Genomic DNA, 16,771 nt, shown 5'->3' with positions numbered 1-16,771 from the left:
TGAGAGGCTAAATAACAATTATGAAAGATATTGGATGTGTAGAAAATGAGAGAGAATGGGGAAATAGATGGTGAAACGGGGGAGGTTAGGAAAGTTGTGGATGTATTTTCAACAAAGTTGTGGAAAAAGGTTGGAAATAGTGTTTTAAAATGCAGACTTTTATTAATGCAACGTCTCAGATTCTAATAAATTAGTTAAATAAATAAGTTAAAGAAGTTATAGCAGTAAAAAACAGCCCCCGATGCCTGCTAGAAACATGGAGGGGAAAAAATTATGGAGAAGGTAATTTCTCTTTTTTTATTAGTTTAAGAATCAAATCAAATGCAACATTTCAAGATTACAGTTGAATAATTGAGCACAGACCTATGAGATGTCTGCAAGATGCTTTGTGTCGATAAGCTATTGACATTGTACCTAAGAACTGGTTGTGGTAACAAGGAAATTCTTTCTCTTTTAGGATAAACACGGTGGGGCAATAGTAATTTAAAACTACTGTGTCAGAAATGGTCTCTGTTTAGAGAGAGAAACAACACAAATGAAGAAGACAGGGTTGCATTCCTGCAAGCTGAAATAGCTGGTGTTGGACAGGTGCAAGGGCATCGATGGTTAGACCTGTGTGCAAAAAAGAGAAGATGTGTTAGATCCCGAGATATTGTAATACACCAATCTGTGAACTCCTGTTTTTCTTCTATTTTTGTGTGTGCGCCCCGTCGCCATAATCTGACATTTAAATCTTATTTATTTATTTATTCTCAGTCAGTCAATTTACAGAATATATGTGATGTGAGTCAGTGAGGGAGCTCACTGATTTGCTGTTTGGTATAGTGACTGAGTGCAGGAAAAGGGAGGCGGAAATGTCATGAGAAAGCAAACAGACAACACTAACAGAACAATGTGGCCACATGAAGTGAGAAAAGTTTAAGATCAACTGATAATTATGCCTTGAGAGAGTCCAGCTCTGTTTGACATGAACAAAAACCACAAAAAACAAAAGGTAGTTGGACGTTCTCTTAGATAGATAGAAAGATAAATGTCCAAGCACATCCTTGTGTATAAACAAGATGTCACCTGTCTCACTTGCATTCATTTCTTGATAATTTTCATCTGGTACTGGTGGCTATCTTTAATTTACTTTTATTCCTTTTTTTTTCAAAAAAGTTCATCTGAAAGTATCCAAACTGTTCAGTAGATGCAACATTAAACTGGGCCCGAAAATGAGACACTTTAAGAGTCAAACAACTGATTTATTGTCATCAACCCCTCTCTGTCAGCCAAGGGAATAAACACAGATCTATCTTGCTGGCAAAAGCTATAATGTTTCTTCTCTTGCTTCTTTTTTGAACCGTCTTGCGACAGGCTAACCGAGACTGGAGCAGTCTGTCAATATAATGCAAAGAAAGTAGTAACATTAAAACACACTAACAGAAATCTGAGTTCCGTTGAATGGCAGTAATGCTTCCTATGTGTAATATGTTTTTTGTTGAAAAAGGATTTTAAGGTGGATATAAAATGGATCAAATAGAAGCGGTGACCAAAATACTTGTCAGTTAAGGGGCAAATGGCCTCTGTTTTAGCAAAAGAGGAATTATTCAACAATTTGACAACTTCATTGGTGGGACATCATTTTGAATACAACTGGCTACTGTTTTGATGATTTTCTTGTTTTTGCATCCCTCACCAAATGCAGCTTCATTGATTCATTTCAACTTTGTTGTACCTTGCCCTTCAGTTACGTTATGTACATAACTACAGCATCGCTAGAACGGAGGTCAGCAAAAACACCATTTTAAAGTGGTTGATATTGCTGCCTCTCCTGGTTTCAAGTGAATTACCAGTCTGTCAGTAAATCATGACAAACTCGAGTCACATATATCAAGAAATTAAGATATACAATCTCAGCTTTTTCTCCAATTCACTTTCTTTGACTAGCTGGATGGCTTAATTCACTTGCCCATGTGGGTATTTCTCACAACATGCAGTGAATGCACTTTGACCACTGCAGGCGTGCACGCTCACAGTGTGACAGATTGCACTTTACTTGATGCAGTAACAAACTGTCACTCTGCGCCACAGACTAATGGAAATAATACATTTAAGAGCTGTGTGTCATTGTCACATTCTGCCTGAAAGCCCTTACAACTCCAGTTTTACTCCATCTGTTTTAGAACTCTTATTGCTCAGTGCACTTTCTCATCCTGATGTTACAATGTTGCAATAAGCACATGCACACCAGGCTCATTTTTCATCCTCTTGGGTATTGCACATAATCTCAAACCAACTCAAAATCCACGGTGTTCAAAGGGGCCCAACCTAGATCCACTTGACTGTATAAAACATGAATTCAAACCTTTGTTTTGGTTGAGTCAAAAGAGCATTTTGACCGCTAGCTGTATGCAGTTATAAGTGCAAAAGAGCTCTCTGACTGTACCCATGACCAATTTTACAAACCTGACATGGTGCAACAGCCTTGAAACTTTGGCTATGATTGAAATGTTGAAAAAGTCCCTCCTAAAGTAATTTCCTAAGCACTTATTTTCAACTTCGTTATAAAACCCGAGGTTAACGAGAAATAGTTTGACAAATTTGTATCAGGGCTGGTAATTTAAGAAAGTAAAGAATGTAACAGGTTGCTGACATTAACCCTGACCACAAGGGATGTAGGTGAATCACAAAGGATGATTCAGATGCACTAAAGTTTTCTTTCCATAGCATTAAAAGAGTTGATCAAGCTCTTATCATGGCTGCCACTTACATTCTTTCATATCATTTTGCACAGTTAGGAAGCATTCAAAGCAAAAAAGATGATTTAATCAAACCGCACAAGATCGAAGTGAAGCTCACTTTTTAGCTTCTAATAAGTGCTCCCTTTAAAAGAGTCTTGATGTCTAATATAAAGGGTTTGACCTCATTCACGGCTTTGCCAGGAATTTTAGGAAAACACACAAAAAAAACATAATATATATTCCAAGGCTGACATAATTTGATTAAATATGTTTATTAACAATAAATATTCAAGGTAAATATTTAAAAGAAAATTCAGAGACAGCTGCTCTTTAATCCAAAGAGACTGACTGCAGTCTCATTAAGCTGCACTGTTCAAAAGACCTTGAAATGCCTTCAACAAAGAGGTGACTCAACCTCAATAATGCATCTCTCTAGGATGACTCTGGTTTCTCAGTAGCATCCTGATGTCTGGCCTTGCTGCCTGGATGTCTCCTCTCCAACCGCCCCTGACAGTGGAAGAGCGAATGCCTCTCATGTCCTTGCGTCAGCCGGGGCATGACACACACTCATCGATACGTGGAAAGATACACTCTGTAACAACAGGAGATAAAACTGAACTGATTTAATCAAGGCGTTCAATACTCCCCTCACCTTCTGCCAAATGACAGAGTGATTGAGGACATTAAATAGCAATAACAGAGTGCCACAGTGTGAAGACGAACTCCCAGGCTGCTGTTTTCAAATTGTCGAACTCATCTCTTAGGAGTTGCTGAGATAAAAGAAACAGTGCGTCTTCTTTGTTATTGATCTGGAGAGGGAAAATATTTCAGCAGTGTAAGTACAAAAAAAGAAATACTCTGCGTTTGTACGGTTCGGTTTCTTAAAGCATTCTCGTCCTCACAGTTGTTGCCTTGGAAGTTGTTTTTTCCAGACGTGAAAAATTCAGTTGTCCTTCAGGAAAACCATGTTTGTAATTAGACTGTCATTGCTACTAATGGCAATGTTAACAAACTCAGCTTATGGTGAAAGTTCTTTCAAGGTTGTGGCTGCTTATGTTCTCTCAGACATGACTCATTTGGAAATGTTTCAGCCCAGAAAATATTGTCAGCCTGTTTACCATTGCCTTCATCTGTCTTCAGGGTCCAAACTTTATTGTGCTCTAAACAGCAACCACCCCCCCCAACTTTTTTTTTTCTTTTTCCTAATACCAACAACTTCCTCTTACACAGGATGTTATTCTCTTGCTGGCGGCTATTATAGGTTGTTTGGTGGCGACCCTTGGGATTTTGTGGTCTCTCATACTCCCAGCTCTTATCCAAAGTGATTCCGACAGGCACATTAAAATGCAAATTCTTGTCTGTGCGCTCCTTGCCATTTTGTCACTTCCTTTCTCCTTGTGTGGCATGTTGAGGAAAGAGGAATTAGAGCGCTGGCCCTGGGGTTGAATATTCAAATGGCCATCTGATTTCCCAACAGAGCAGCACCAGCCAGGTTTCCATTTACATAGTTCCCTTTCCCCATTCACTGCCCATCATCACTGACTCAACCCCAACTGTGTAACATCCAATCAAATAGGGAACACGTTTCCGAACAAAAAATACCCATTCACAAAACTTCTCAACAGAGAGGGGTCATTATTAGAACAATGCTGTGGAAAATAGCTTTTCATTAGCACCAGTGATTCTGAATGCTTGTTGGTAGAGGTCAGTGCCTCCATGTAGCACTAGAGGGGTTACATGGGTTTGGCTGGCCAATTAGATATAATTAGAATATAATGCTAAATATGAGCACAGCAGGATAATAGTAATCAAGCTGATAATGAACTGATGCTGACTGTTGCTCCTTTGTTGCCTGGACGAAAGACGCTGAGAGTAACATTTCTCCTTGAAAATAAAGAATAAAATTCCTATGGCTGTGTTTTTTTTCCATCTGATAGGCTTCTCTGTGGAACCATAAGCACGAGCTACACACAAATTAGCTATAACATTATGAACATCTTCCTTTTATTAAGTTGATCCTTCTCATGCTGCCAAGGGAGATCTGAGAGTGTCCATATGTTAACAATAGATTATTTGGGTCATGTGAGGGGTGTGGTGGGGTCCTAGAGGAGTGGGCTTGCCTCCCACAGATGCCATTAGGCAGTTTGCTGGGTGAAGAGCTCAGATTTTTTCTTTTTCCAAAGCCAAATTCAGGCTAAAAAATTTGTAGTGTTGTGAGATTATTGTGGCATTCAAATTACATTATAAAGCAGATCCAGTGGTCGTGCAGACAAATCTGTGTAATGACAAATCTACACTTCCACTTTGTCTCAGTCTATCATTAATCTATGAACAGTTTATCAGTAGGCTAAAATGCAAAGATTTTCAACGTTATTGACTGATTTTTAGTGACTGATTGATTATTTGCAAATTTTTGCCCACAGTCTTGTACAGAGAAGTGAAACACTCCATGTAATTAAAAGGCAAATACTCAGCTCTGGGATGCACCTTTTTAAACCCAGTCATATCAGTGACAAGTTGCCTATTATCGTAGTTATGAGATGTTGCATTACATGTTTCTTGTGGCCTTTGTCCAAACTATTTTGGAAGATGCTGCTGACACATGGAGGTATATACTCACTGAACAGCAGAAAAACTTTCAGGCTCAACATTTGAGTTGTCTTTATTTATTTTCATATTTTATTTTCTAATACAAATATAGTCACAATTATTTCATATTTACTTTCGTATGTTTTTATTAGAATTTTATTCAAAGTTGTACAATACTTCTTCTTCTTTTTAGATCTCAAGTCTCTTATTTTTGTACAGTTACAGCAATGATGGTGTGTGGGGCTTTAAGTGCTGCCTGAAAGCCAATAACAAATAATTCAATATTGTACCAGAAAACCTCCTCTCTTGTGTAAACAAAGACCAAGCTTGTTGTTGCTGCTAACATGCTATCTAACAGTGTGTGTTAGATAGAATGACAGTGTCATGTACTGGGTTGTGTGTAAGGGTAAAATATTTAAATCTATCAATCAGGCAATAAAGAGATAATATAGGCAATAAAAGTGTGAGTGAAACATGGTTATTATGGAATGAGGTTGTTCTCTTTTGTTCTTCTATTGTCACCATAGAGGTTGTACATTATGAAGTAAAAATAGATGCCTTTTTAATGAAAAAGACATGGGTAATGACATAAGCATAAAAGATATGTACAAAAATAATGCGTCCACAGTAAGGCTGTCTTCATTATACCCGTCACTGTCAATGACTGTCCTCTTCTCCTGCGTGCTTTAGATGAATGGCTAATTACCTGTATAAGGTGCATGGGGAGCAGTCGGCCACAGCAGCCACCTGTCAGCTGGAGTACCTCCAAATGACAAACGCCTGCAGGGCTGTGCTGCCCAGGTTCAGTCTGTGTTTTCCACTCTGTCGCCTTGCACTGCACCTCAGCATGGCAGCATCAACCTGGGGAGCAACTGTTGTCTTTACTAATTTACCCAAAATAGCTGCCTGCCTAAGGCTCTTCCATGCTGCCAGTGCTGGTGAAGAGCATCTGTTTTGAACTGCGGGGGCATGCATAATCGCACTGCATGGTTGCGCTGGGCGTTAGCTGAGTTCCCAGCTAATAGTAATGCATGTCTAACTGTCTCACACACACATAATACCTATTGACAAGATCGCAAACAAAAATCCAGAAGAGCCGGAATGCACCAAACAGGTTTTTACAGCCTTCAACTTCTCATGCTGCACAGTTGAAAGGTTATTTTTGGTCATCAATTAACGATGTAGGAAATATTGAGAAAGTTTAAACATTTTAAAGTTGTAAATTTGTTCAGGGTAAAACTGCTCATAGAGACATGGAACAGGGAGTAAATAAAATCTTCTGGACCAACTGTTTGGGTTGATGTATAACTTTCTTTGCAACCCAAAGAAAATCAATATCACATGGTTGCATTCACTTGGCTTTTGCTGCAGCCAGCCAGTATAACTTGAAATAATTAGCATCCACAAAGAAGAAAACTTGGTTTTCAACTGCATTCCTGATCCCCTCACTTCTAAAGCATCACTGCAGAATTGTCCAAGGTCATTTCTTCTTGAAATCTTTACATGTGCAGCTTTAATGCCCGAGAAAGTGTTCAGTGGGGAACTTTTTTTTCAGAATATTTGGTCAAGTGTCACAGCTTGTCAAGCAACAGGATATCTCTTTCTCTTCTTAATAACCCGAGGGATGTACACATTGCAGTGAAGAGGTAATCAGTAGAAAATACTGCAAAGAAATGTGTTTTGGTCAGCCTTGAGAAAATGTTGTTTTCAAATCAATCTCTATAAGGCACTGCACTGTTAATAAAGCATAGCTTTATTGTTCTGTACTAAAACCTAATTGTATAATGTGAAGTAGCTCTCAGATGAAACGTAACAGCACTAAAACAAAATTACTCCACCATTATGTCCAAAGCATGCACAGATCATTTCAGCCTCCATGGGATGGAGAAGAACATCAGCACTTCAGAGAGATACTTTGGGGAGCGTTTTAAGTGTAAACACATGGCCTCATATCCTCTGACAACCTTGGCCTTAGAGATCCCTACCTAACTGGTTAATGGGTACACACAGTCATACAGATACAGTCCAGTACATGTTCAGCTGAGAGACTGTGAAAAAGTGACAGTGGGATTTTGGATGCAGGCTGATGGCAGAGGGAGTACTGTTTAATGTGGCATCTGTCGCACAAAAGTGTGTTCCAGCTGGAAGAGTGAGCTCCAGGCCACTGGGGCTTTGTGTAAAATATACTGTGGAGGTCACTTTCTACAGCTTCACTGAACCAAACCACAATCCAGACTGCAGCACCTAATAACCACCTAGGAGAATAATGCAAATGAAACACATTTGACAGAGTTCAAAACAGGAGATAAAATTAAACACATTTGGATAACATGGATGCTCACTGTCAGTTACTGAAATTCTTCAGTGTTTTTTACAGTGCTTCTCCTCATAAAGAGTAAAGTCTGAAAAAGGCAAAGAGAAATGGAGATGTTAGAAATGAACAGTGGTGCAGTATTACTAGCTCACCCCAGCCAACACACTTTTTTAAAAACATTCCCAAAAATGTCTGTTCCTTAGTTTTAGTGCTTCAATTTGCAGTTTGTACTGTCTGTTACCCTATTAGCTACAGCTGTTGGCCAGCAAAACGTGTTTGAAGTAGTGTGCCCAGAAAAATCTACCATTTGTTAGGTCTTTAAATACAATGGCAGCATGACAAATCCTAAAGCTCAGCTTGTGAGATGGCATGATAAACCTGTGAATAATCTGCACATGCTCCCTGGTCTTTCAGGTTATCTTTCCACTGTGATGTGCAATGAAGAAAGTTCAACACAGTCAGGCTTTGTTCGTCTGAGCTGGCTTAACTAAACCTAAGAGAGTTCATGGGTACAACGGCAATGTTTGTTAACATTCTGTGTTAACTCAGGGTTTCCTCTTCAGGTGCTGTCCATGCTCAGATAAAAAAAGGGCATTTTAAGTGTCATTGAATTTTTTTCCACATAAAATACAGTATTTGCCTGAACTAATTGATTAATCAGTTTCTTTGACTTGAGAGTACATTTAGAGGTACATTTAACTAAAACTCTGTCTCAAAATAAAGGAAAGATGAAGTGGGGTTTGTTTTGACAAAATCAAACTGAAATCAGTTTTATTGATTGAATAATCTTTTTGATAAATGGTGAGGGTCTTTATGGATGCAAAAATCAAAACTGCTCTGTAATCTGAACTGGCTGAACGAGATCTACACTGGTGACACTAAAAACTCCCTTGGCACAACATATCTCACTAATCTTGCTTTATACAGTAGTACACTATTCGAATAGTCATTGTACACCTATGGTGAAGCATCCCAGCCATTTTGTCTTTCTTTTTATCCTCTCAGTGTGTTATCCTTGTCTGTTTCTGCTTTTGTGCCTTTAACCAGATCACTGACAGCCCTCTCAATAGTGTTTTCGGCAGCCTGAATGTTTTTTATTTTTGCTCTTTTTGCATGCTCTTGTGCTGTGGTTTCCTTACCAATTGACCATCTGGGTTTGACCCAGTTTTTGCCAAATAAACCCTGGACTTGTACTTTTACTCTGCTTGGTTCAAAATCACTCCATGTGACTTTGTTCTTGGCTCAAGATCATCACAGACAGTGAAGAGAGGCTGGTGACCTAGTCTTGATCACCGACCATTTCATCATTAATTTGGCTCAAGTGTTTTAAACAGACTTACGCACTGCACACAGTGTTAGAAGAAAACTGGAATCAGCAACAGAATGTTTGGAAAGAGTAGATATTAACTATTTAATTACATGACCTGTCAAAAATTCTCTAAAAAAATGGATCATAAGCCAAATTAAACCATCCCTTCTTGCATGTGTATCTTTTTCAAACAGTCTAGAACACAGAGACCACATGACAACAAAAGAAACACAAATAAACAGAAGGGATGGCATCACAGAGGTGGGACGCCAATCAACAGTGCAGTGTTCCCTGATTGCAGGCCACTTGCATGGTATGTGAAATAATCAAGAAAGGGCACCCACATCTTATCAAACCCATATACAATACATTCACCAACATGGAGCTTGCCTATCTTTTCTTGTTGCTGGATTCAGTTCAGACTTGTACAGCCGACTGAGAGGGACTGCCATCACAACTTTCACTAAGAAGTAAAATGAAACTGAAAAGCCCAATTTCCATTAGATTAATGGAAACCTATGTGATCTTTACAACTTCAGTTTTGAAAGCTTTTTAATTTGATTAAACTCATTCAGTATTCATTAAAAAAAAAAGATTGGGCGCCTAACAGATCCGAACACAATGAATGCTCAAATGTCAGGGCAGTTCACGTCACCATTGATTTAATTTTTCTGTCTCCTGAAAGAATATAAAGACTGTTTGACTTCCCATGTTCAACACAGTCAGGTGGGTCCCGCGGGACCCAACTCAAATCTCGCAGGAGCGGGCGGTATGAACTTTGCTGTGGGTGGGAGCGGGCGGCTAAAAAACCAAAAAAAAAAAAGAAAAGCGGGATCGTGATGTAGCCTATCGACAGGATGTCAAAAAATGATGTGGAAAGGAAGCTCAAAGAAGGTCTTTACAGCACAAAGACAAAGCAAGGCAAGTCTGACATTTGGAGAAGTTTCTCAATTGTCCATGAATCTCTTTATTAATAGCCTATAAAATGACGTGTTTTCTCCTGTGGACCGGAGAAGACACAAGATCAATGCATTTCTATTTTTGTGCGGGCATAAATTCTCAAAGTTTTGCGGGTGCGGGCGGGAGTGAACATACACGTTGCGGGTGCGGGCGGTAAAGGGCAGAAATTCAGCGGGAGCGGGATGAAGAAAACTGTCCCGCGCAGGGCCCTACATCGGACTCCATTTGTGACAAAATATGTGAAGAGCTTGAAAAGAAATTGCTAATAGGGGCGTCTAATTTTCCATTGAAAGAAATGCATTAGTAATCGAATATGGAATGATTGCGCAGCTATCTTCTCAATCTGGTCATCATTTTCCAAATAATGTCTTAAAATTCGTGGATATCGCTGTGTATAGTTTAGGTTTATTCCATAGAGTGTTGTCACTTTCTCATAACTCCATTGAATTCTTGGTTGAAATGAATAATGACAAGAAAAGAACAAAAAAGTTAAGATGTTTAATCATCCATCCATTTTCTATTCCAGCTTAATCCAACTCAGGATCGTGGGGAGGTGGGGGACCTATCCGAGCTGTCATTGGGCGAAAGGCAGAGTACAGCCTGGACGGAGACAAACAACCATCCACACTAACACTTGGCTCAAATTAGTGTCACCATTCAACCTGACATGCATGTTTTCGGGCGTTAGGAGGAAGCCGGAGTACCCAGAGAGAACCCACACATACATGGGGAGATTATGCAAACTTCACAGAGAAAGGCTCAGCCGGGATTCAAAGCATGAACCCTCTTGCTGTGAAGCTACGATGCAAACCACCACACCACCGTGAAGCCCGCACGTTGAATTAGTTGCATTTAAATTTTATTATACAGCGACTTTTTATTTGGCAAAATTTAGAAAAAATGACTTGTCTGCCTTCTCTTTATAGTCTTTCTGTCTCTGCATCTCCTAAACCTCTCGTTCAGGTCACCACTCTTTGTTATGGACAAACAAACAAAAATGAAAAAATCATCAACGTGTCAGCCTCTGTAATCAAATCACTTCTGCAAATACAAGAATGCTTTGCTGCATCCCTTCCTAAATCCCCAGAAATCTCCCATTTTCTTTCTGGGCTTAACATTAGACAACAGTGATCAGTGGGGAAATAAAAAAAAAATGTGTTTGGATAATTGTTAATCATTCCACTTCTGCTCCATTGTGCTTTGAAAAATACAGTAGAAAAACTACTAACTGAAAACAAGATACAGATTCATACCAAAGTAAACTACCAGTCATGTCTTAAGACTGTAAGTGTGCGTTCTTCCATAGCTGTTTAAAGACAGCCAACAAGCATAAGCCCTCGATCCTTTACTTTCTATTATTTGCAACGTCCTAAAGTTAAATTGAAACAAAACACACCTTGTTCAAGAAAGCTGATCTTGTAGAAAATAAAAAAATTTAGAGAATAGAGAAAAGGGATGAACTCTACTTTGAACTATTAATTTTGGATGATGATTGCATTCTTTAAAAAATGTATATCTTTGAACCTAACTGATATTTGATGTTTTAGCAACCTTCTCTTAGCCAGAACTGTACTTATTTTTGCATCATTAAGTTTCATCATTAAAGTGCTTATAACTGTGATTCTGCATAATCATAGCCAACTAACTCAATAAGCTTTTATTAGAAACTGTGACAGACACAGCAATGCAAGCGCCACGCTGTCACTGTGGAGTCGGTGGCTTACGCACCTGCAACCATATGCACATCACCAGAAGAGTGTAATATACTGTGCTGTTCACTGCTCCAGGCCATCTGTTGGATTTGTTTGAGTAGGTGAACTAACTTAAATTATTTCAGGCTTGTAGATATTTCTTGCTTTTCCGCATGATGTTGAAAAACTTATGAACCCTTATGAAGAGTGGCAACACTGACCCCTATTTGGTACTTTGACCAGTGTCCTATCTCCAATTAAATACTGTCCACCTTGCGAGCTCACATTGGATTGAAGGGCTGGCAAAGTTAGCTCAAATGACAAACTCACTAAACTCACAGTTCCGACCAATTTTCAGCTCATTTATCATTTGGATGGAGTCAGTGAGCCAAATGGGTTCATTTCATTTATACTTTAGTTAATTTATTTTAGGTTCTGTTTTCAGTCCAGTCGTGATCATATTTAAGCCAAATGGTACATTTTTATCTGTAAATTGTCAGTCCACTGATAAACTGCATCTGATATCCAAAGCAGACTAGCTGTTGGATTGAACCAACTCAGTGTAGAAGAGGGATTACTTTGTTTTGTCAGCTTGATAATAGTACAATGGCTCTATATGCTTCTTGCATTTGACCACCTGATTGTGGGGCCCGCACTGCATCGATGCCCACCCCCCTCTTCGATTAAGTGGGAGAACAATGGGGATGAAGTTGCTCCACTTGGACCACTGATCATGCACCTATGAGTGTTAGCCAATATGGATGAGAAATTTATGAAGCACTTTCAAAAGAAGATTTCAATTTTAAACTCCACTAGCTGAAGAGGATCATATGGTTCATCTACTTGATGTTGGATATTTCTATGCTGAGCTACCTAAATGTTCTTTTGAATTGTTGCTAACAAGAACATATGAGGTTGTAAAACTTAAGTTGTTAACATTAGATTAAATCGTCTGTGATGGTTTCACTTATATGGAGCATCTTTATCTTTTATCTCACAGTTATATATTATCATTATATTGCCATGTAACAAGGCTCACAGTGGCAGGTTATAAATTATGCATCTGAAGAGGCAATAACCCTCGTCATAGTTATAATTATTCCCCATTGATATTATTCTCTCAACACTCTGGGACCACTGGGGAAAGTCACATTCTTATAACCTCGTTTTACTTACTCACAACACTTAACTTTCCGAACATTTTGCTTCAGATCAAAGATATTATCTCGCACCTAATTATTGCAAGCAACCCACTCATAAATGTTTGATCCCTGTCTGCTTTGAATTAGCATAAAAGTTATTAAACATATAAAACATCTGAACTTAACTAATGTTGTCATACACTCTTCAGATAAGTGAACGTTTTAAACATCACAGATAAACAAATTAAAAAGATGCCAAAAACAACGAACAAGCAAGCAGAGATAATCTTTTTTGCTCTTGGCCTCTGATAATCGGTTTTAATGTTAAGTGAAATTGATATTCAGTGGAAACAGTGTGGTACTCACTTGTTTCTTGGGGTAAACTCTCTGATTAAACCCAAGAATTTCAGTTTTGAGTCAGACAACATTCACACCATATGATAGGGTTGCTTTTATGCTATTAAAAGGGCACCGGATGGAAACGGAGACCTGGATCTTCTTGGATCTGGTACATGTGGTTATATGTTATGTGTTCATATTAATATCAGCGTTTGACTTTGATACATAAGCATGCACTGTGATTCGAAAAGAGCATGGACAGCGCTGATAGTGCTTTATTGTTGTTGCTCAGTACTTCTGCTTAACTGACTTAAAGTTAAACATAACCCTGCCCCCTATCATTAGAAACAAATTTGTGTAAAGTCCCACTTTATGCAAAAGATGACAGCTGTAAACTGTTTTTGAAGAACACAGAGCACTGACTAAAACAGTCAGTTTTTTTACAGGCTTTCAGAAAAGGCAGCAATCTGCCTCCATCAATGACAGCCATCTATTTTCAAGAACAAAGATGACGAGGGAAATCAGGAAGAAGTGAGGTTTTACTTTTCTCACAGGATAAATGCCAACGGCATTTTATTCTTGAGGACTGCAGGGTTTTTTTAAAAACATTTTTTTGTCTTTTATAAAGAAGATTGAGAGAAAGCAGCTCTTGTCTTGTAGAATTGGCCTCAGAAGTCCTGTTATAGTGTCTGTTAAAATGACAGTGAATTATGCTGAGAAAGTAAGTGCTGCAAAAGCCTTCAGCCAAACGAAAGAACTCTAACTTCCTACAAAATTTCAGCAGATCAGATGAGGGTATATTGAATTCTCCTTCCACAGCTCTGGAGTGAGGAATAGAGCAAGTTGTTAAAGTTGGTCTGGGTTGTGAAAATGCAGTGAAAGCAAACCAGTTAATCCTGTGGAGGGCCATTGTAACGCTAATGATACACCAGGTGTATTTCTTCCATCTGGTCGGATTGACCCTGAATCACTCTGATCAAGCTTTAAGGAAGCTAAGGATTATTTTGGCTTTGTTTGTTTGCTGGGAGGCGAGAATGCAGGGAGGCAAGACCTTGTTTTTGTGAGACAGACAAGGGCATCTTAAAGAGGTTTTTGTTTCCCCAACAGAAAAGCATCTACTCCCTCATTCCTATGGAATATAGATTTTTCTTCCACTGTCTACGGTGTCAGTGAATATATCGTATAGCAACATATTACATTAAACTCTACATTATTCAAGCATCAGACACAATGCTAGGTGTAAGCTCTACTGTATTATTTTGTTTTTTTTCTGCAGGCAGAATGGCTTGTTAGCTCTGTTTCAATTTTAGAGAAGGTGATTTCTCAACACTGAACTTGTGTGAAATAATGAAAAGGTGTTATGAATATTAATGAGACATTAGCTTATATGATGTAGTCATGCTTCTTGTGGTTATAAGTAGGGATGCATCGATTGTGACTGATACAAATGATCTATTTTTGTCATTTATTTATTAGGCCTACATCAACTATCTTTTGAATGAGCACAAATTTAATAATCCAATTTTATCTAAAAATCCTTTCTCATAATCTTAAACTGTGTCTGAAGATTTTAGTTTTAGATTGTTAAATAATTACTAACTTAATTACTTTTGACTGCGTACATGGTACATTTTCTTTTGTGCCCAGTAAAAATTAAAGGTATATAAATCTTGTCAGTTTCAGGGCAAAATAAATGCAAAACAGCAGGACAAACCAGATATCAGATATCAGCCATCGTCATCAGTTGATGTTATTTACAGTTAGGATTTTAAGATTAAATTTGTGACTGTAGCAAAACAAAGTTGAGGAGCAAATGAAAGGTTTGAAGCGTCAAGACAAAGGGAATCTGAATAAAGCTGAAAAACACTGTCATAAAACTAGATTTCTTGGGAGTGATTTGTGAGAAGATGAAAAATGCCATCTTCTCACAAATCACCATCATCTTCTACATTAATTGGCTTCAATCATCATTATCTTCCGGAGTTTGTTCCTATGAAAAGTTCTTCAAAGTTTTTATTAGGATTTGAAGCGTGTTCTTTCACTTCAGACTCGTTCAAACTTGTGTTCTTCTGCGAGATTGTATCAGAAAATTAGAGATGCAGTCCCTCTGCGCCTTTCACAAAGCAAAAACAAAAGTCACACACGAATGAACAAACAATCAAGTCACAAATGCAAAATCATTTTTTCCGCTGTTGAGTGTGGAGGATGCATTCAGTATTCCGACAGCCTGAGGAAAGAATCTGCTACTAAGTCTGTTGGTATGGAAGCAGATACTCTTGTCAGGCGCTAACTGAGTGAACAGGCTGTGGCTAAAGCAAGTATTGCCTTTTATCATTTGCATGCAAAGCCTAAAGGATGCACATCACCTGTATCAATGATGTCATGCTGGTCTGTTCATTCAAGATAGCTCTTCAGAGGTACTGCGCTTTCAACCTTCTAGCAATTACTGTTTTATGCGCTTCATCAGCTGCAAGTAAGTTAGCGATGGAAGCAGGAAAAAAAAAACAAAATTAGGTTGCGGGACAGGAATGGGTTTCTTCTGTTAATGATGCAAACACACGTGAACTTCAGTTAAAAAAAGGTTCTAATAATGGATCTGTGTCCTTGTAAATTAAGAGCATGTGCAAATAGCTCTTAATTAGCTTAGGTAAAAGCCTTGACAGTCCGCATGAAAGGGCATGAGACTGCAGGGCTGTCTGCACATAGAAATTCCATACGCTGATTGAAAAAAGGAAATGAGGCAGAAGTCAAGGATCAGTGAATGAAATTTTAAAGATTGTTGAGAAGAAAGCATACAAATCGGCCATAATCTATATGATACTTCCAGGAAATCATGATGAATATATAAAAGAAATCCGCTCTGATTTTTTTTTTACTCTTGGTGATGCATTTCTTGCATAAGATTAATTATACAGTCATTTATAAATAACCATGCTGTAAAGGTCCAATGAAATTGAAGTGATCCCTGAATAAAATAGTTCATTATAGGAACTGTTGTTGAAAATTGTAATTTCTCAGGGATGGGTACCAGTGGTTTAGCCTGTAGTATAGATATGGAGGTGGACCTGGGAAAGGTGCCTTAATGTGGACATGCGTGCAGTCTATCAATAAGTATTGTGTGAGTATGATATTTTTAGCATTATCAGTCACAGGTACATAACATAATCAATGGGAATTTAATTGTTTTATATTGATGAAAATGATCATTAAATAATGTTGTTAATTAGATTAATAACAGCATACATTATAGGAATAGCATTGTAAATATAAAAGTACTGTTCAACTTTAGGACTGAGTGAAATGTAAAAAAAAAAAATTGTATTCAAATGCGTTTAAGTATGCCATTGAAAGTGTGTTAAGAACATATCCTAAAGACAAACAAACAAAAACAACTACTGAAAAACATGTAGAGAATTTCAGTATTAATGTAGACATTTTTCAAATCAATAGATACTTGAGGGCCATTATTATCAGCCTACTTTATACATACATTAGCTGTCCTCTACTGGTGCCTCTACATGGTAACCTGTAAACCTGAGGAGAAGTTCATTTCAGAAGAAAGACCTGTGCCATCTCAGGGCATGAACATGGTTTCTGCAAAGGTTTTGCATCGGTGCTTAGCAAACGCACGTCTACACGTTTAATTGTGTTACCGTCTCTTGAGAGCAGTCTCAAAAATATGTGATACACTCTGAGCTCTAGGC

This window comes from Leuresthes tenuis, unplaced genomic scaffold, assembly GCF_036924035.1.
Source record: "Leuresthes tenuis unplaced genomic scaffold, fLeuTen1.0.hap1 SCAF_20, whole genome shotgun sequence".
Lineage (NCBI taxonomy): Eukaryota > Metazoa > Chordata > Actinopteri > Atheriniformes > Atherinopsidae > Leuresthes > Leuresthes tenuis.
This window is presented reverse-complemented; position numbering follows the sequence as displayed.